Genomic DNA, 15,457 nt, shown 5'->3' on the forward strand with positions numbered 1-15,457 from the left:
GCCCTTGCATTGAACAGGTGCAACACATGTTGCAAGTGCTGCCCTTGCACTGAACACGTGCAACATCTGTTGCAAGTGCTGCCCTTTCATCCAACAGGTGCAACACGTGTTGCAAGTGTTGCCCTTGCATTAAATAGGTGCAACACATGTTGCAAGTGCTGCCCTCGTATAAACAGGTGCAACATATGCTGAAAGAGCTTCCCTTGCATTGAACAGGTGCAACCCGTGTTAGAAGTGCTACCCTTGCATTCAATAGGTGCAACAAATGTTGCAAGTGCTGCCCTAGTATATTGCAAGAGCTGCCCTTGAATTGAACAGGTGCAACCCATGTTGCAAGTACGGCCTTTGCATCAAACAGGTGCAACACGTGCTGCCATTGCATCGAACAGGTGCAACACATGTTGCAAGTGCAGCCCTTACATCGAACAGGTTCAAAACATATCTTAAGTGCTGTCCTTGCATTGAAGAGGCACAACACATGTTGCAAGTGCTGCCCTTGCTTCGAACAGGTGCAACACATATTTTAAATGCTGCCCTTGCATTGAACAGGTGAGGCGTATGTTGCAAGTGTTGCCCTTGCATTGAACAAGTGCAACACGTTGCAAGTGCTGCCCTTGCATTGAACAGGTGCAACACATGTTGCAAATGCTGCCCTTGCATCAAACAGGTGCAACACATATTTTAAGTTTTGCCCTTGCATTGAACAGGTGCAACACATGTTGCAAGTGATGCCCTTGTATCTAATAGGTGCAGCATGTGTTGCAAGTGCTGCCCTTGCATTGAACAGGTGCAACAAATGTTGCAAATGCTGCCCTTGCATCAAACAGGTGCAACACATATTTTAAGTGTTGCCCTTGCATTGAACAGGTGAGGCGTATGTTGCAAGTTTTGCCCTTGCATTGAACAAGTGCAACACATGTTGCAAGTGCTGCCCTTGCATTGAACAGGTGCAACACATGTTGCAAATGCTGCCCTTGCATCAAACAGGTGCACACATATTTTAAGTGCTGCCCTTGCACTGAACAGATGAGACATATGTTGCAAGTTTTGGCCTTGCATAGAACAGGTGCAACACATGTTGCCAGTGGTGCCCTTGTATCTAACAGGTACAGCATGTGTTGCAAGTGTTGTCCTTGCATTGAACAGTTGCAACACATGTTGCAAGTGCTGCCCTTGTATCTAACAGGTGCAGCATATGTTGCAAGTGTTGTCCTTGCATTGAACAGTTGCAACACATGTTGCAAGTGCTGCCCTTGCATTGAACAGGTGCAGCATATGTCTGCAAGTGTTGCCCCTGCATTGACTAGTTGCAATACATGTTACATGTGCTGCCCTTGCATCGAACAGCAGCATATGTTGCAAGTGCTGCCCTTGCACTGAACACGTGCTACATCTGTTGCAAGTGCTGCCCTTGCACTGAACACGTGCAACATCTGTTGCAAGTGCTGCCCTTTCATCCAACAGGTGCAACACGTGTTGCAAGTGTTGCCCTTGCATTAAATAGGTGTAACACATGTTGCAAGTGCTGCCCTCGTATAAACAGGTGCAACATATGCTGAAAGAGCTTCCCTTGCATTGAACAGGTGCAACCCGTGTTAGAAGTGCTACCCTTGCATTCAATAGGTGCAACCAATGTTGCAAGTGCTGCCCTAGTATATTGCAAGAGCTGCCCTTGCATTGAACAGGTGCAACACATGTTGCAAGTACGGCCTTTGCATCAAACAGGTGCAACACGTGTTGCCATTGCATCGAACAGGTGCAACACATGTTGCAAGTGCAGCCCTTACATCGAACAGATTCAAAACATATTTTAAGTGCTGTCCTTGCATTGAACAGGCACAACACATGTTGCAAGTGCTGCCCTTGCTTCGAACAGGTGCAACACATATTTTAAATGCTGCCCTTGCATTGAACAGGTGAGGCGTATGTTGCAAGTGTTGCCCTTGCATTGAACAAGTGCAACACATTGCAAGTGCTGCCCTTGCATTGAACAGGTGCAACACATGTTGCAAATGCTGCCCTTGCATCAAACAGGTGCAACACATATTTTAAGTTTTGCCCTTGCATTGAACATGTGCAACACATGTTGCAAGTGATGCCCTTGTATCTAATAGGTGCAGCATGTGTTGCAAGTGCTGCCCTTGCATTGAACAGGTGCAACAAATGTTGCAAATGCTGCCCTTGCATCAAACAGGTGCAACACATATTTTAAGTGGTGCCCTTGCATTGAACAGGTGAGGCGTATGTTGCAAGTGTTGCCCTTGCATTGAACAAGTGCAACACATGTTGCAAGTGCTGCCCTTGCATTGAACAGGTGCAACACATGTTGCAAATGCTGCCCTTGCATCAAACAGGTGCAACACATATTTTAAGTGCTGCCCTTGCACTGAACAGATGAGACATATGTTGCAAGTTTTGCTCTTGCATAGAACAGGTGCAACACATGTTGCCAGTGGTGCCCTTGTATCTAACAGGTACAGCATGTGTTGCAAGTGTTGTCCTTGCATTGAACAGTTGCAACACATGTTGCAAGTGCTGCCCTTGTATCTAACAGGTGCAGCATATGTTGCAAGTGTTGTCCTTGCATTGAACAGTTGCAACACATGTTGCAAGTGCTGCCCTTGCATTGAACAGGTGCAGCATATGTCTGCAAGTGTTGCCCCTGCATTGACTAGTTGCAATACATGTTACATGTGCTGCCCTTGCATCGAACAGGTGCAACATATGTTGCAAGTGCTGCCCTTGCGTCAAACAGGTGCAGCACGTGTTGCAAGTGCTGCCCTGCAATGGCCACCAGTGCAGAGGATGCCTCGATGCAAGGACTCCGACCACAGTAGTCTGTATACTGGAATTATATTTTGTCCCTCACCCTACCCTGCCTCTGCCTGGTGAAGTGTCATCAGCATGCACTTGTCCTTGCTTTGCTCTATTGTGAATTGGTAAATGGATCACATTCACATATTCTCTACAAAGAGCTCTAAAATCCTCATAAATCATGTCAGCGCTATTGAAAAATCTACACAATCAATAAAGTACGCTCTGGAGACTGGGGGCACGGATTCGCCCTTTAATCAATTAAAATATTCAGAAATTAAAAATACATACCTGCATTGGGTAAGCCCTCTTCATCCATTGGTCTGTCATTCCCATTTTGCTCCCGCCCACACAGCATGAGGCAATTGCTCAACACATTTCAACCATTGGTTCTCTTACAGTCACTGTTAGGGATGGACTTGTGCCTCATCACACGTGCACATGCCCAAAAAAGAAGTGCACTAATAATTTAAAACAAGCATTGGCATAGCCAATAGGTCTCGCCTTTGGGGCCTTATAAGTGTTGTTTCTGCCTATTCCAATGGTTTATGGTTAAAGCTTTTTTTTGAGGGGGCATAAACAATCGGAGGGTGAAGGTTGGGAACTAGTACCTGTATTATAACACTAGCAGCGGCCAGACGCTAGGGGAGAATCAACAGATGCCAGATTCCGAGAGCAGGCTGAGGTGGTGCTGAGGGATGCTGAGGTGGTAGTGGTGGTGGTGGTGGTGACTGGTGCGAAGACGATGCTGAGGTGATGCTGAATTTGCTGAGTGATGATGATGTGGTGGTGTACTAGTGCAAAGGCGATGCTGAGTGATACTGATTTGGTGCTGAGTGATGCTGTGGTGGTGCTGAGTGATGCTGTGTTGACCCTGAGTGATGCTGTGGTGGTGCTGAGTGATGCTGTGGTGGTGCTGAGCGATGCTGTGGTGGTGCTGAGTGATATCGTTGTGGCGCTGAGTGATGCTGTGATGGCCCTGAGTGATGCTGTGGTGGTGCTGAGTGATGCTGTGTTGACCCTGAGTGATGCTGTGGTGGCGCTGAGTGATGCTGTGGTGGCGCTGAGTGATGCTGTGGTGGTGCTGAGCGATGCTGTGGTGGTGCTGAGTGATATTGTTGTGGCGCTGAGTGATGCTGTGATGGGCCTGAGTGATGCTGTGGTGGTGCTGAGTGATGCTGTGGTGGCCCTGAGTGATGCTGTGATGGCCCTGAGTGATGCTGTGGTGGTGCTGAGTGATGCTGTGGTGGCCCTGAGTGATGCTGTGGTTGTGCTGAGTGATGCTGTCTGTGGTGGTGCTGAGTGAGGCTGTGGGGGTGCTGAGTGATGCTGTGATGACGCTGAGTTTGTTACACTGTGCTTAAAAACTGTTGTGTAAGGGGAGCTGATTTCCGTGTGAAGCGTTATAATGCCCTTGGTTCAAGTTTGCGCTATAATTATGCAGGACCGGCAAGCGGGTGTGGCCTAATGTAATGTAATCGGACAATATCAGGTGAAAGCACTACGTATTCACAGCTCAGGGAGTGCTTCCTCTTATGACAAATCTCCTAATATCACTTTGATAGCTTTCACTTTGATAGCTTTATTTCGGTCAATGACCATAAAAGCACAGATAAAATATATACATTTACATAAAATACATAAATAATTCAATATTTATAGATAAAAAGTTATTAAACAGCAGTTATCAAAGTAGCAGGAATGAACAATTAAATTCCATTGTGTTAAAAATAGATAGTTGATTAGGTTATCAAGGCAGACCTTCTTCTCCACATACCGTATAAAAAACGGGAAACAGAGAACACGATTGGGGGGGAAGTGTCATAGCGTAAAATCCTGCAGGCTTGTGCACAATGCTTTATTCCCAGATTTCGGCACAATGGCACTAGCCAGGCTCTGCGTATTTCATTATAAGCGGTGCAGAAAAATAAAACGTGGACAAGGTCTTCTTTGGTTTTATTACAGACAGGGCAAACCCCCGCATCTCTTCCCGTCCACTTGGACGTCAGTTCCCCAATCGGGAGGCAACCATACCTTAGTTGGATGTATAATTTCTTTGCTCTGGGCGGCTGAATCAAATCTAGGAACTCCTCCCTGCTAGGGGTCAATTTTACTTGCAGGAATTCCATAGTCAGCCTGCCCATAGATGACAGGCGGTATAGTTGGTCCAGATTGTGCTGTCTAACTAGGGCTATCAACTCCGTTCTTTTTACCGCCATACAACCTTCTTCTGGAGTCTCCCATAATTGAGGGAGACCAATCTGGTATGATGTGGCCTTTATATGGAATAGCCAATGTATGTTTCTACTCTTCAGCTGATCCCAAATTGCTAGAAACTCAGCTCTGTAATCTCCTAGCTCTGGTGCTGTCCACAACCTTCTCCAATACAGGAGGGGTCTGCTCGCCAGGAGTTCAGAGATAGGCTGAATATCACACCCTCTGCGGCTAGGGCTGCGGATGTTAGAACTGGGTAACTAGGTTAGAATCTCGGCTCAGGCGCAGCATCATGTGAATCCGTACAAATCGCTTCGTTATACTGTGCTTAAAAACTGTTGTGTAAGGGGAGCTGATTTCCTTGTGAAGCGCTATAATGCCCTTGGTTCAAGTTTGCGCTATAATTATGCGGGACAGGCTAGCGGGTGAGGCCTAATGTAATGTAATCCGACAATATCAGGTGAAAGCACTGAGCCCGGGAGTTGTGTGTTCGCGCGCGCTAAAAGGATCTGTTGTCAATTATCGCGCCCGTGTCTGAGCACGATAATTGAAAACAGATGTGGCCTGTGTGGGTAACCGCAAGCAATAGGCCAGGGGCGGAGCAAAGGCGGGACATGCGCCCGCCTTTGCCCAATTGCGTGCCGTCTTTCTTAGAAAGAGGCACGCAAAGCCCAATAGTCTGCCACAAAAACAAAACCACACGCACGAGCGTGTGGTGAGTTTTCAAAAGCCCTTACATAAAGTCTTCAACAGAACAGCGCATGCGCGCTGTTACAGACTCAACCTAAAAATATATATATTAAATTAAAGTTTTTAATAGTGCAGGCCACATCAGTGAGGCATCAGAGGGCTTAATATTTGATGCAAAAGTGGGAAACATTTTACCAGCTTCATCATATAATACACATTCTAAAGGCAATGTGTGATGGGTTGTTCTTAGCTTCCCGGATGGATTTAGGCCCAGATCTCTGTACTGGGGTGAATGTATGACATTGTTCTGCGTTCTGTCCATCAATTGTTGTTTTTGCATTTGTCACCCCGAGTGGGACGGGTATGCTCAGACGTAAGTCCTGTGCTCTCCATGCCACTGGAATCAAGCTATCCTGGCTAAAGAGGGGTGAAACCTCGAAACCGGTCCTAGGATGCTTGTTTCCAGTCCAGGGAGGACCTGGCTTGGCAGTTCGGGCTGGACTGTTCCCATGAGGCACAGGGTCAAGACTGATTTGCATATGGCTGGGTTCAAACTGGAATGGCATGGTGAGCAAAAAAACGATGGATTTAGGCCCAGATCTCTGTGCTGAGGTGAATGTATGACATTGTTCTGCATTCTGTCCATCAACTGTTGTTTTTGCATCTGTGCTTAGCTTCCTACATCAAAAAGGGTTGTTTGAGCGTTTTCAGTTAAATTCATTTCTGGATTTCATGCTGCAGCCCTCCTATGCTTCTGGAGTTTTGGTTAATTCCTAGAACGTGCAGTTTCATGTGGGGCGGTGAGTTACAGCGCCCAGCTGTGTATTTCAAACAAGGCACCCTGCATCTGCAGTGCTTCTCCACTGGGGGGCAGTCTAGAGATCTGTAGAGATGTGTTGGGTCCTCCTTGTGTCTGTGACTGCTCTCGCAGCTGAGTTTACAGCTACTTTGATGGAAGTCCAGCTAGAGTTTGGTGATCCTGTCAATACATCTGATCCACCCTCCAATCTTTAGTAAACTAGGGAATAGACAAACAGACGATCCTGTACTGAGACCCGGTATTTAAGATGTCTACTTTGCCAATGTTTTTACTTTACATTCCTTTTTCTTTTTTTAGTCATCCTTGAGAGTTGAAACTATGGCCCTGATTCACAAACTACATTTTGTAGTTTGTAAGTAGTGCTCCAGTGATACTACTTATACTTACTACAAAATCCAGTTCACAAACTTACGAGTGGAAATCTCTACCGCCACCTCTCCTGAATTTTCTATGGAGAGTTCTCTACACATGTAACTTAACAATGTAAGCCCTTGTTTCGAGTGGGAAGGCCATTATCATTGCACCTATTATAACCCTGATACCACCCGGTTTGGGATTTAAAAGGTCTGATAATTATCACCTGTTACAAGTGGTGCACTTTAAAATGGGGAATAACATGCTGATTTTAGTGCTTTGTGCACCAGAATCTGCATGTACCGGTATACATCATGCATTTCCCCCAGTAAAATTTGCCTGGGAAAAATCACGAGGCACGTGGAAACTACCACAAAACTTCTAATTCTGGTACCTGTGCAACAGTAGTTTGCACAGGGATCGGAAAATAACTGGCCAATCGTAAAAAGGGCGTTCATAGTTAATGTGGGATAGCCCATGGGAAGTGGTGGCGAAAAAAATTGTAAACTTCTACTACTAAATGGGAGGCATTTAGGGAAGGATAAAGAGGGGGGTAGGGAAGGGTTGGAGTGGCTTATGCAGGGGCATGCTAATACAAACACCCACCCACAAAAGTGTAAGACGATTGCTATTCACAAACTACACTTCTAAAGTTACTACAGCCCTAAAATTCACAAGACAAAAGTAAATGTACTTCACACAGCCTCGTAATATGTCTAGCACCACACAAGACCACTCACAGGTGCTGCAACACACTCCCATAGAAAATAATGGAGGCAGGGACGTCTTATAACAGCCCTTAGGAAATACTGCTAAAATGATTAAAATGGCTTAATTTATAAATTATGTGTGTATAAATTTTATTAGCCTTACAAAGTAACCAAAATTGATAAAAACAAAGAGTTAAGTTATTAAGAAATAAAATACATTTTAAAACTTTTATTACAAATTGAAATACAATTTACATTAAGAAAACACAACTTTTAATGTAATTGACAAATACTATCTAACAAATAGAATCGCTGGTAAGTTGTCTTTTTTTAAATTTATTTACAAATGTATATTTACAGAATAAATTAATATATTTAAATTATTTAATTATTAATAACATTTTCTTTGAAGAGGTAATGTGCTCCAATATTTTATTTTATTAGTTCTATGATAAAAATAAATATTTGCATTTATTTTGCAAACTAATAAAGATTTTTTTTATTTTCATATTAATACACTTTAATTATTTTCTGTATATGCCATAGGGAGATATCCAGTACAGTGGTGGGATGTCCACCACGAGAGGGAGGAACACCATCAAGGTGGCAGAAATCTCCACCTATGTGTGGAAATTCACGAGTATTAACTTTCTACTTTAAATTTGGCTCTGCCCTCTTATTTCAGGGGGTGCAGACATGTATCTCTACTCTTTAAAGTAAATTCACACTCGGAAATGGTGAATAATCAAAATTAGTAAATTTACTGCAAGCTGTAAGAGTAAATTTACACATGTAGATTACTTACTCATAAATGTACCTTTGTGAATAGGTTACTGAATGGCAAAATGGGTTTATAAGATCATAACAAATGACTATTTGGAAGAGGAATTTTTTGGGCATCCTGTCCAAATAGTGATTCATTATACTTAGGGCTCCCGGTTTTATGGTATTTCCTTCTGTATTTAGCCATATTTATTCTTTGCTAATGTTATCTGTATGTATCCATATTTATTTTGGGTTATGTGGAAAAATGAAGCTGAAATTAGTATATTTCCACATTTATTCAACTGGTATATATGCACTCATGCTTGGATGCCTACTAGGTTTCAATGCTGTAAACACCAGCAGAAGATAAATTAATGCACTTTTAAGAAAATATGCAAATTTCAGTATCAACCTTGTGCATATCTACTGCTGATAAAGTCTCTTTACTAAAATTCCTTTAGTTTTTAGCCCTCTTCCCGATCAATCCACAAAGCTATTGGCCTGGCAGTCATAGCAGACAGTATTCTGAATTACTCAAAACATAACCCAATTTCCATTTTTATCCACATTTAAAAATAAATTCAGACAAGAAAATAAATGTTTTCTGTCTGTATTTATCTGTAAAAATCATTAAAAACGGAAAACAGTGAGCCTTAATTATAATATGTATCAATGCTTAGTCACCAAAAGCCATTTGCAAAGGAAGAGTTCCCCTTTCCCCTTTGTGAATGTAAAAAGAAGTTTAGAAACCACTGACTCCTCTCAAACAAACCTTCAAAACGGTTATTTGTTTTTAAATGAATCCCTGTTTACTTTAAAGAAAAATAGCAGCAAAAATACTTAAAAAGTGATCACAGACATGGTGGTCTGCTGATCCCAGCAGGCCACCATCCCGGTGATGGTCACTATTCGTAATGAGTCACAATTTGCAACCTACCTCATGAATATTGATAAGGTATGGCGGATTATGACCCACACTTTGGAATTTTGTTACCTGATCTATTAGTACGTAGGTCGTATCGAAAAACTCCACACTTGTTTTAGAAACACTAGTCACAATTTGCAATCAGTATTTTGCGACCCGTATTGCGTACATTTGGCCCTCTGATTATTACCAGTCGCTTGTCCCCCTTTTGGATGCGCGCGGCTCGAATGATCTGGATATCGCAGTATTTGGGGAAATGGCTTGGAGGTACAACAGTACTAACAGCTAAGTAACCGTGGGAATATCTTCCTTTTTACTTATATGGACACTCTGATGGAATCTCTTTATGCATACTTATGCAGCCAGTCCGTATTTACGGTTTCGTTAAACTTGCCAGCACATAGGAGCATTCATTGATCTACTCATTTTGTTTATTCCCTTGATGTAAACATCTTAGTTTGAACACATCAAACTTTGTGCAGAACATCCAAGACCATCCATGGTGGGACATCAGTTTTGGATGGATTAAAGGTAGCCTTTTCCATTTGAAGTCTCGTCGGAACGGCTGTACACTGCGGCCGCACACACTACTCACACTGATGCCGCCGTACTGGGCATGAGGGTGGATCTTCACTCACGATAGGCCTTTGGTGGAAAGGTGGAAATCCTTTCAGGTGTTTATGAGATATTTTAGGAAATCTTATGTTGGATTTTGCTTTGAAGGGTTATTTGTTTTGTATATTTTGACTGCTAATTTGCAAGATGTTCATGGCTCTGCATCAGAGCATAAGCAGGGTTAGTACATTTGAAAAATATTTAAGTTTGATTGGAGAAGGGAGGATTTTTCTCCACTATTTGCTTTGGTATCCTAATGCTGAAAGCCATCACCACAGTTGCGTGCTTTGAGTAGGGGCCAAAGAATATAATTACAAAATATAAAAAAAGTGTTAAAGGGAAGTTATGTTTTTTTACTAGGAAAATAAATAATTTTTGTTAGGAAAAAAAGTTAAAAACCTCCAAATATTTGCCGGTACGTTTTGGTTACGACAAAATCACCCAAAATAACTGAAATTTGCAGCTTAGTATGAATCTTCATAAACAATATATTAAATCCATGTCACTCCCCTGCAGACAATGGTGGGCAGGGATGGAAGTCAAGAAACAGGAGGTGAGTTTTATGGGCCGCCTACCACGAAGATCACCAGTTGCCAAGTGGCCCCACACATTCATTTGATCCTGGATTTTTAATCCGTACCCTTTTGCTTGCTGGGGGCTGTAGTTCCATACCAGTTTTTAAAATAACAAAACTGCATGTCCCAGAATGCAAAGAGCTGCTGCCTAGGAAGTAAAGCCTGACTGTAGTTGTTGCACACAAAGCTTGGCCACTTGACAGCATTGAGTCATTTCCTCTTAAAAATGTTTTTATGTACGTAGCTAGGCACCACTTGGGAAGAAATATAAAGGCAGGCACCACCATTAAAGAAATATTACCGCTATCCCCTAAAATAAGCATGCCCTTCGTTCGTACTTCTTACTAAAACAAGGGTTTCTCAAACTTTTTCTCGAGTGTGACAGCACAGTGACCCTAATACCTCAATTTTGATTAATACTAAATTGATGATTGATGGATTGGGTTTTCGACCCCATCTTATTTGGAGTCTTGTAGGTGTGGGGAAGCAGACTCGCCTCACTGCCGAGTGCAGGAACCCTATTTATGAACCTGGGGTACCACGCCTGGCATCACGGGATCATCTTCCACAGCGGGACCCTCTCCAAGACCACCGCGTCACTAACAGTTGTCGCAGCATAACCGTACGCTTTGAATTGACTGATATGTCCCCATCCGATGATGCCCATCCGGCCAGCTGTCTGCCCACTGGGGTCCAGCTCTGGTCCCATCTGTGTGCCAACTCCACTGGGGTCCAGCTCTGGTCCCAGCTGTGTGCCCACTCCACTGGGGTCCAGATCTGGTCCCAGCTGTGTGCCCACTCCACTGGGGTTCAGCTCTGGTCCCAGCTGTGTGCCCACTGGGGTCCAGCTCTGGTCCCAGCTGTGTGCCCCCTCCACTGGGGTTCAGCTCTGGTCCCAGCTGTGTGCCCACTCCACTGGGGTCCAGCTCTGGTCCCAGCTGTGTGCCCCCTCCACTGGGGTCCAGCTCTGGTCCCAGCTGTGTGCCCCCTCCACTGGGGTCCAGCTCTGGTGACTGGTCCCAGCTGTGTGCCCACTGGGGTCCAGCTCTGGTCCCAGCTATGTGCCCACTCCACTGGGGTCCAGCTCTGGTCCCAGCTATGTGCCCACTCCACTGGGGTCCAGCTCTGGTCCCAGCTATGTGCCCACTCCACTGGGGTCCAGCTCTGGTCCCAGCTGTGTGCCCCCTCCACTGGGGTACAGCTCTGGTCCCAGCTGTGTGCCCACTACACTGGGGCCCAGCTCTGGTTCCAGCTGTATGCCCACTGGGGTCCAGCTCTGGTCCCAGCTGTATGCCCACTGGGGTCCAGCTCTGGTCCCAGCTGTGTGCCCACTCCACTGGGGTCCAGCTCTGGTCCCAGCTGTGTGCCCACTCCACTGGGGTTCAGCTCTGGTCCCAGCTGTGTGCCCACTCCACTGGGGTCCAGCTCTGGTCCCAGCTGTGTGCCCACTGGGGTCCAGCTCTGGTCCCAGCTGTGTGCCCACTCCACTGGGGTCCAGCTCTGGTCCCAGCTGTATGCCCACTGGGGTCCAGCTCTGGTCCTAGCTGTGTGCCCACTCCACTGGAGTTCAGCTCTGGTCCCAGCTGTGTGCCAACTCCACTGGGGTCCAGCTCTGGTCCCAGCTGTGTGCCCACTCCACTGGGGTTCAGCTCTGGTCCCAGCTGTGTGCCCACTCCACTGGGGTCCATCTCTGGTCCCAGCGGTGTGCCTACTCCACTGGGGTCCATCTCTGGTCCCAGCTGTGTGCCCTCTCCACCGTGGTCCAGCTCTTCGGGTTTGATTAATCCTTACCTCGGGCAAATAAAGCAAATCAGAGGGCAAGCCACTGAAAATGTGCATGATTACCCCTGCTGTGTGTTGTTGGGGTGAACATTCCTGATGAAAGAGGGGTGTTGGAGGTTTGTTTTTTTCTTAATGGTCACTGAGGTGATACCCGAGTGATTTGTTTTATTGCACTTCAATTGCCATAACTTTACCAGTGTGCTGTCCACGCAAAACAAATCAAAGCTGTGCCTTCCTTCACGTGTTAATATCAGCCCCTCCGTTCTCGCCCTCTGCCCACTCACACTTATCCGCTGCTGGGTAAAGTGATATTCCATCTTGTACAACAGTGGCCACTTCACTGCCCCACTGGCCTCCAGGTGACACTTCCATCTGGAGGCATTCCTGCTACTTGGCAGTCCTGTAGAAATAGCCCATCCCCTCCTACCACACTTCTCTCACAAGTAGCATCTATCTTGGGGTCACTCTAGGACAGTCCCCTGGCGTTCTTTTGGGGCAGGTGGCCAATAAGGAACGTCCTGCTTTTAGCAATCTGTATTCATTTCCCCTCCCAAACATCATCTTCCTCAACCTTCACCTTTTGGGGAATGAACCAGTGTGGAAAGGGGGAAGCTTATAACTGCAATGGTACTGGGGCAATTACAAAAACATTGCTAGGGCTGTTGTAATGTGTTTATGCCTCGTCCATTGTATGTTCAGACTTTGCAGTCAGCTGTTCCTTCCTGTGGGTTATTTTGCCTTTAGCTGCTCTTTTCTTTCCTGTCTTTCTTTCTAATCTTGTTGGAGCCAAGAGTCTGCAAGAGATATTGTTCAAATGCAATACATTTCCCCTTGGAGTAGGAAATAGCTGTGCAGACCCGGTTTTACAGGGCAGAAGTCCGCACAGTATTGTCTTTTTCATGAGGATTACTATTCACATTAAATCAATCAATTAATCAGGGAATTGTGAAGTGCGCTACTCACCCGTGAGTGTCTCAAGGTGCTGGGGGGGGGGGCAGGAATGGGGGTGCAGCTCTGGTCAGTCGAAGAGCCAGGTCTTGAGGGACCTCCTGAAGATGTGCAGAGTAGGGGCGCGTCTGATGTCGACCGGGAGCTCGTTCCAGGTTTTGGCCGCGATGTAGGATGCACAGGGTTTTGGCGAGGTTGGCAGATCGGAGGTTTCTCTTGGGTACGTGGAAGGAGATTCTTTCAGTGAGATATTGGCGTCCAGTGTTGTGAAGGCATTTGTAGGTGTGGGTGAGTATTTTGAAGGTTACTCTCTTCTCGACGGGAAGCCAGGGGAGGTCTCGTAGGTGTTGGATGATGATTACGGGCCGAAGGATGCCGAGGATGAGTCTTGCTACGGTGTTCTGTATAGTGTGGAGCTTGTGGAGCAGAGATTTGTTGATCCCAGCGTAGAGGGCATTTCCGTAGTCCAGTCTGCTGGTTATGAGTGCGTGGGTGACGGTCTTTCTAGATTCGGTGGGGATCCATTTGAAGGTCTTGCAAAGGATGCAGAGGGTGTTGAAGCAGGTGGAGGCGACGGCTTGATCTGTCAGGTCCTGGTGAGGGACGAGTTGAGTATGATGCCGAGGTTCTGGGCGTGGTCCGTGGGGTCGGGGAGCTGCCGAGGGCAGTGGGCCACCAGGTGTTGTCCCGTGCAGAGGACGAGGACCAGAGGACAATGACTTCTGTCTTCTCCGCGTTAAGCTTCAGGCAGCTGCTGCTTATCCAGGATGCAACGTCCTTCTGTGTGCATCTGCACACGTCCTGCTGTGTGCAGAAGGTAAATGTGACTGGAAGGGCCTGCTGCATGATGGATGGTCGGGTGTGTGGAGGATTGAGGTGGAGACTGTACTCTGGTTGGGGGAGTCTTACGTACCCCGCACCCACCCTCAGGGTTGGGTGGGGGAAGCAAATCCAGTTGTTCCCAAAGCGATTTTACCAGCGGGATCATCCGGCTGGTAAAATGAGGTCTGCTGTTGAACAACAGCCCCCCTATCATTGAGGCGAGGGGAACTCCATGCAGGAATGTTCCCTCCGGGGCCTAAATTGTGTTTGTGCAGCTATATCAGCAAATGAGTGCACTGCACATATTTGGTTCCTTCTGGTTCCCTGCCTTCCTTCACCTCATGGCCCTCACTGGGGAGGTCAGAAGATGTGTTTCTCAGATGTAATACTACACCGTGATCCACAGTCTTTGAAAACCAGTCAATTGTCCTAGAGGGCAGATCAGCCAGTGGGTATACTGCTTCTGAACGTCAAATGAACATCTTATGAGTAACTTCTGTGTGTAATCTTTTGATATTCAGGTTTTAATATTTACTCATTTAACAAATGTACTCATCACAGCTCAGCGGGCAATCCTGGCAAACACAGTTCTAACACTCCTTTTAATGGTAAGATCACATTTTCGGGAGATGGAGTTACAAAACACGTTTATGACATTAAAAAAATGTCAAAAACGTTCTTATTTCGCAAGAAACGACGTGTATCAATTCACATAAGAGGTGAGGGCAGACCACAATCATCAGCAAACGTAAAATAAAAATGTGAACACATATTTACATATGTGTGCATAATTAGACATAACCATTTTTAAAAAAAAGTCATTGCACTCTGCCTTCACCTGCAGGGAGTATGACTCATGTCATCAGTTCAAAGTTCAAGGTTCACTACGGCCACGCGTGTTGACTGGGTTTCGGTTCTGTAAATAAATAAAGTGAGCCATCATCAGGACACAACCAAAGATAGTCCTTCGAATCTCTAGTGCATGAAGAAATGACGCCATTTTCCAAATCCAGAGAGTGCCAGTCAACTGGAAACCTCTACGTCCTCAAGTATATTGTACGTTTGTTCTCCTGTGTTTTCGATATTATGCAATATTCATACTTCTGGGACCCACTCTTTCTCTGCGTAAGAAAAGAAAAGATGAGGGAAGGAAAAGCAAAAAGAAGGATAAGACAAAAGAAAGGTAAAGAAAAAGGCCGATGAAATAGGAGTAACGGAACGAGTAGAAAGCAAGAGAAAAAATATCATGACACAGATAGTTGATTAGAGAGGAGAAGGCGGGTGATGGGTGTCAAAGTGGAGAAGGCGATGAAGATGGTCTCAGAGGAGGATGAAAGAGGAGGGTGGGGAAGCAGGATGTAGAGCAAGAGAATGATGATCAAACTGGGTAATGGGAGTAGGGTGATCCGTAGGCATGTACACA

This window comes from Triturus cristatus, chromosome 11 (genome assembly GCF_964204655.1).
Source record: "Triturus cristatus chromosome 11, aTriCri1.1, whole genome shotgun sequence".
NCBI lineage: Eukaryota > Metazoa > Chordata > Amphibia > Caudata > Salamandridae > Triturus > Triturus cristatus.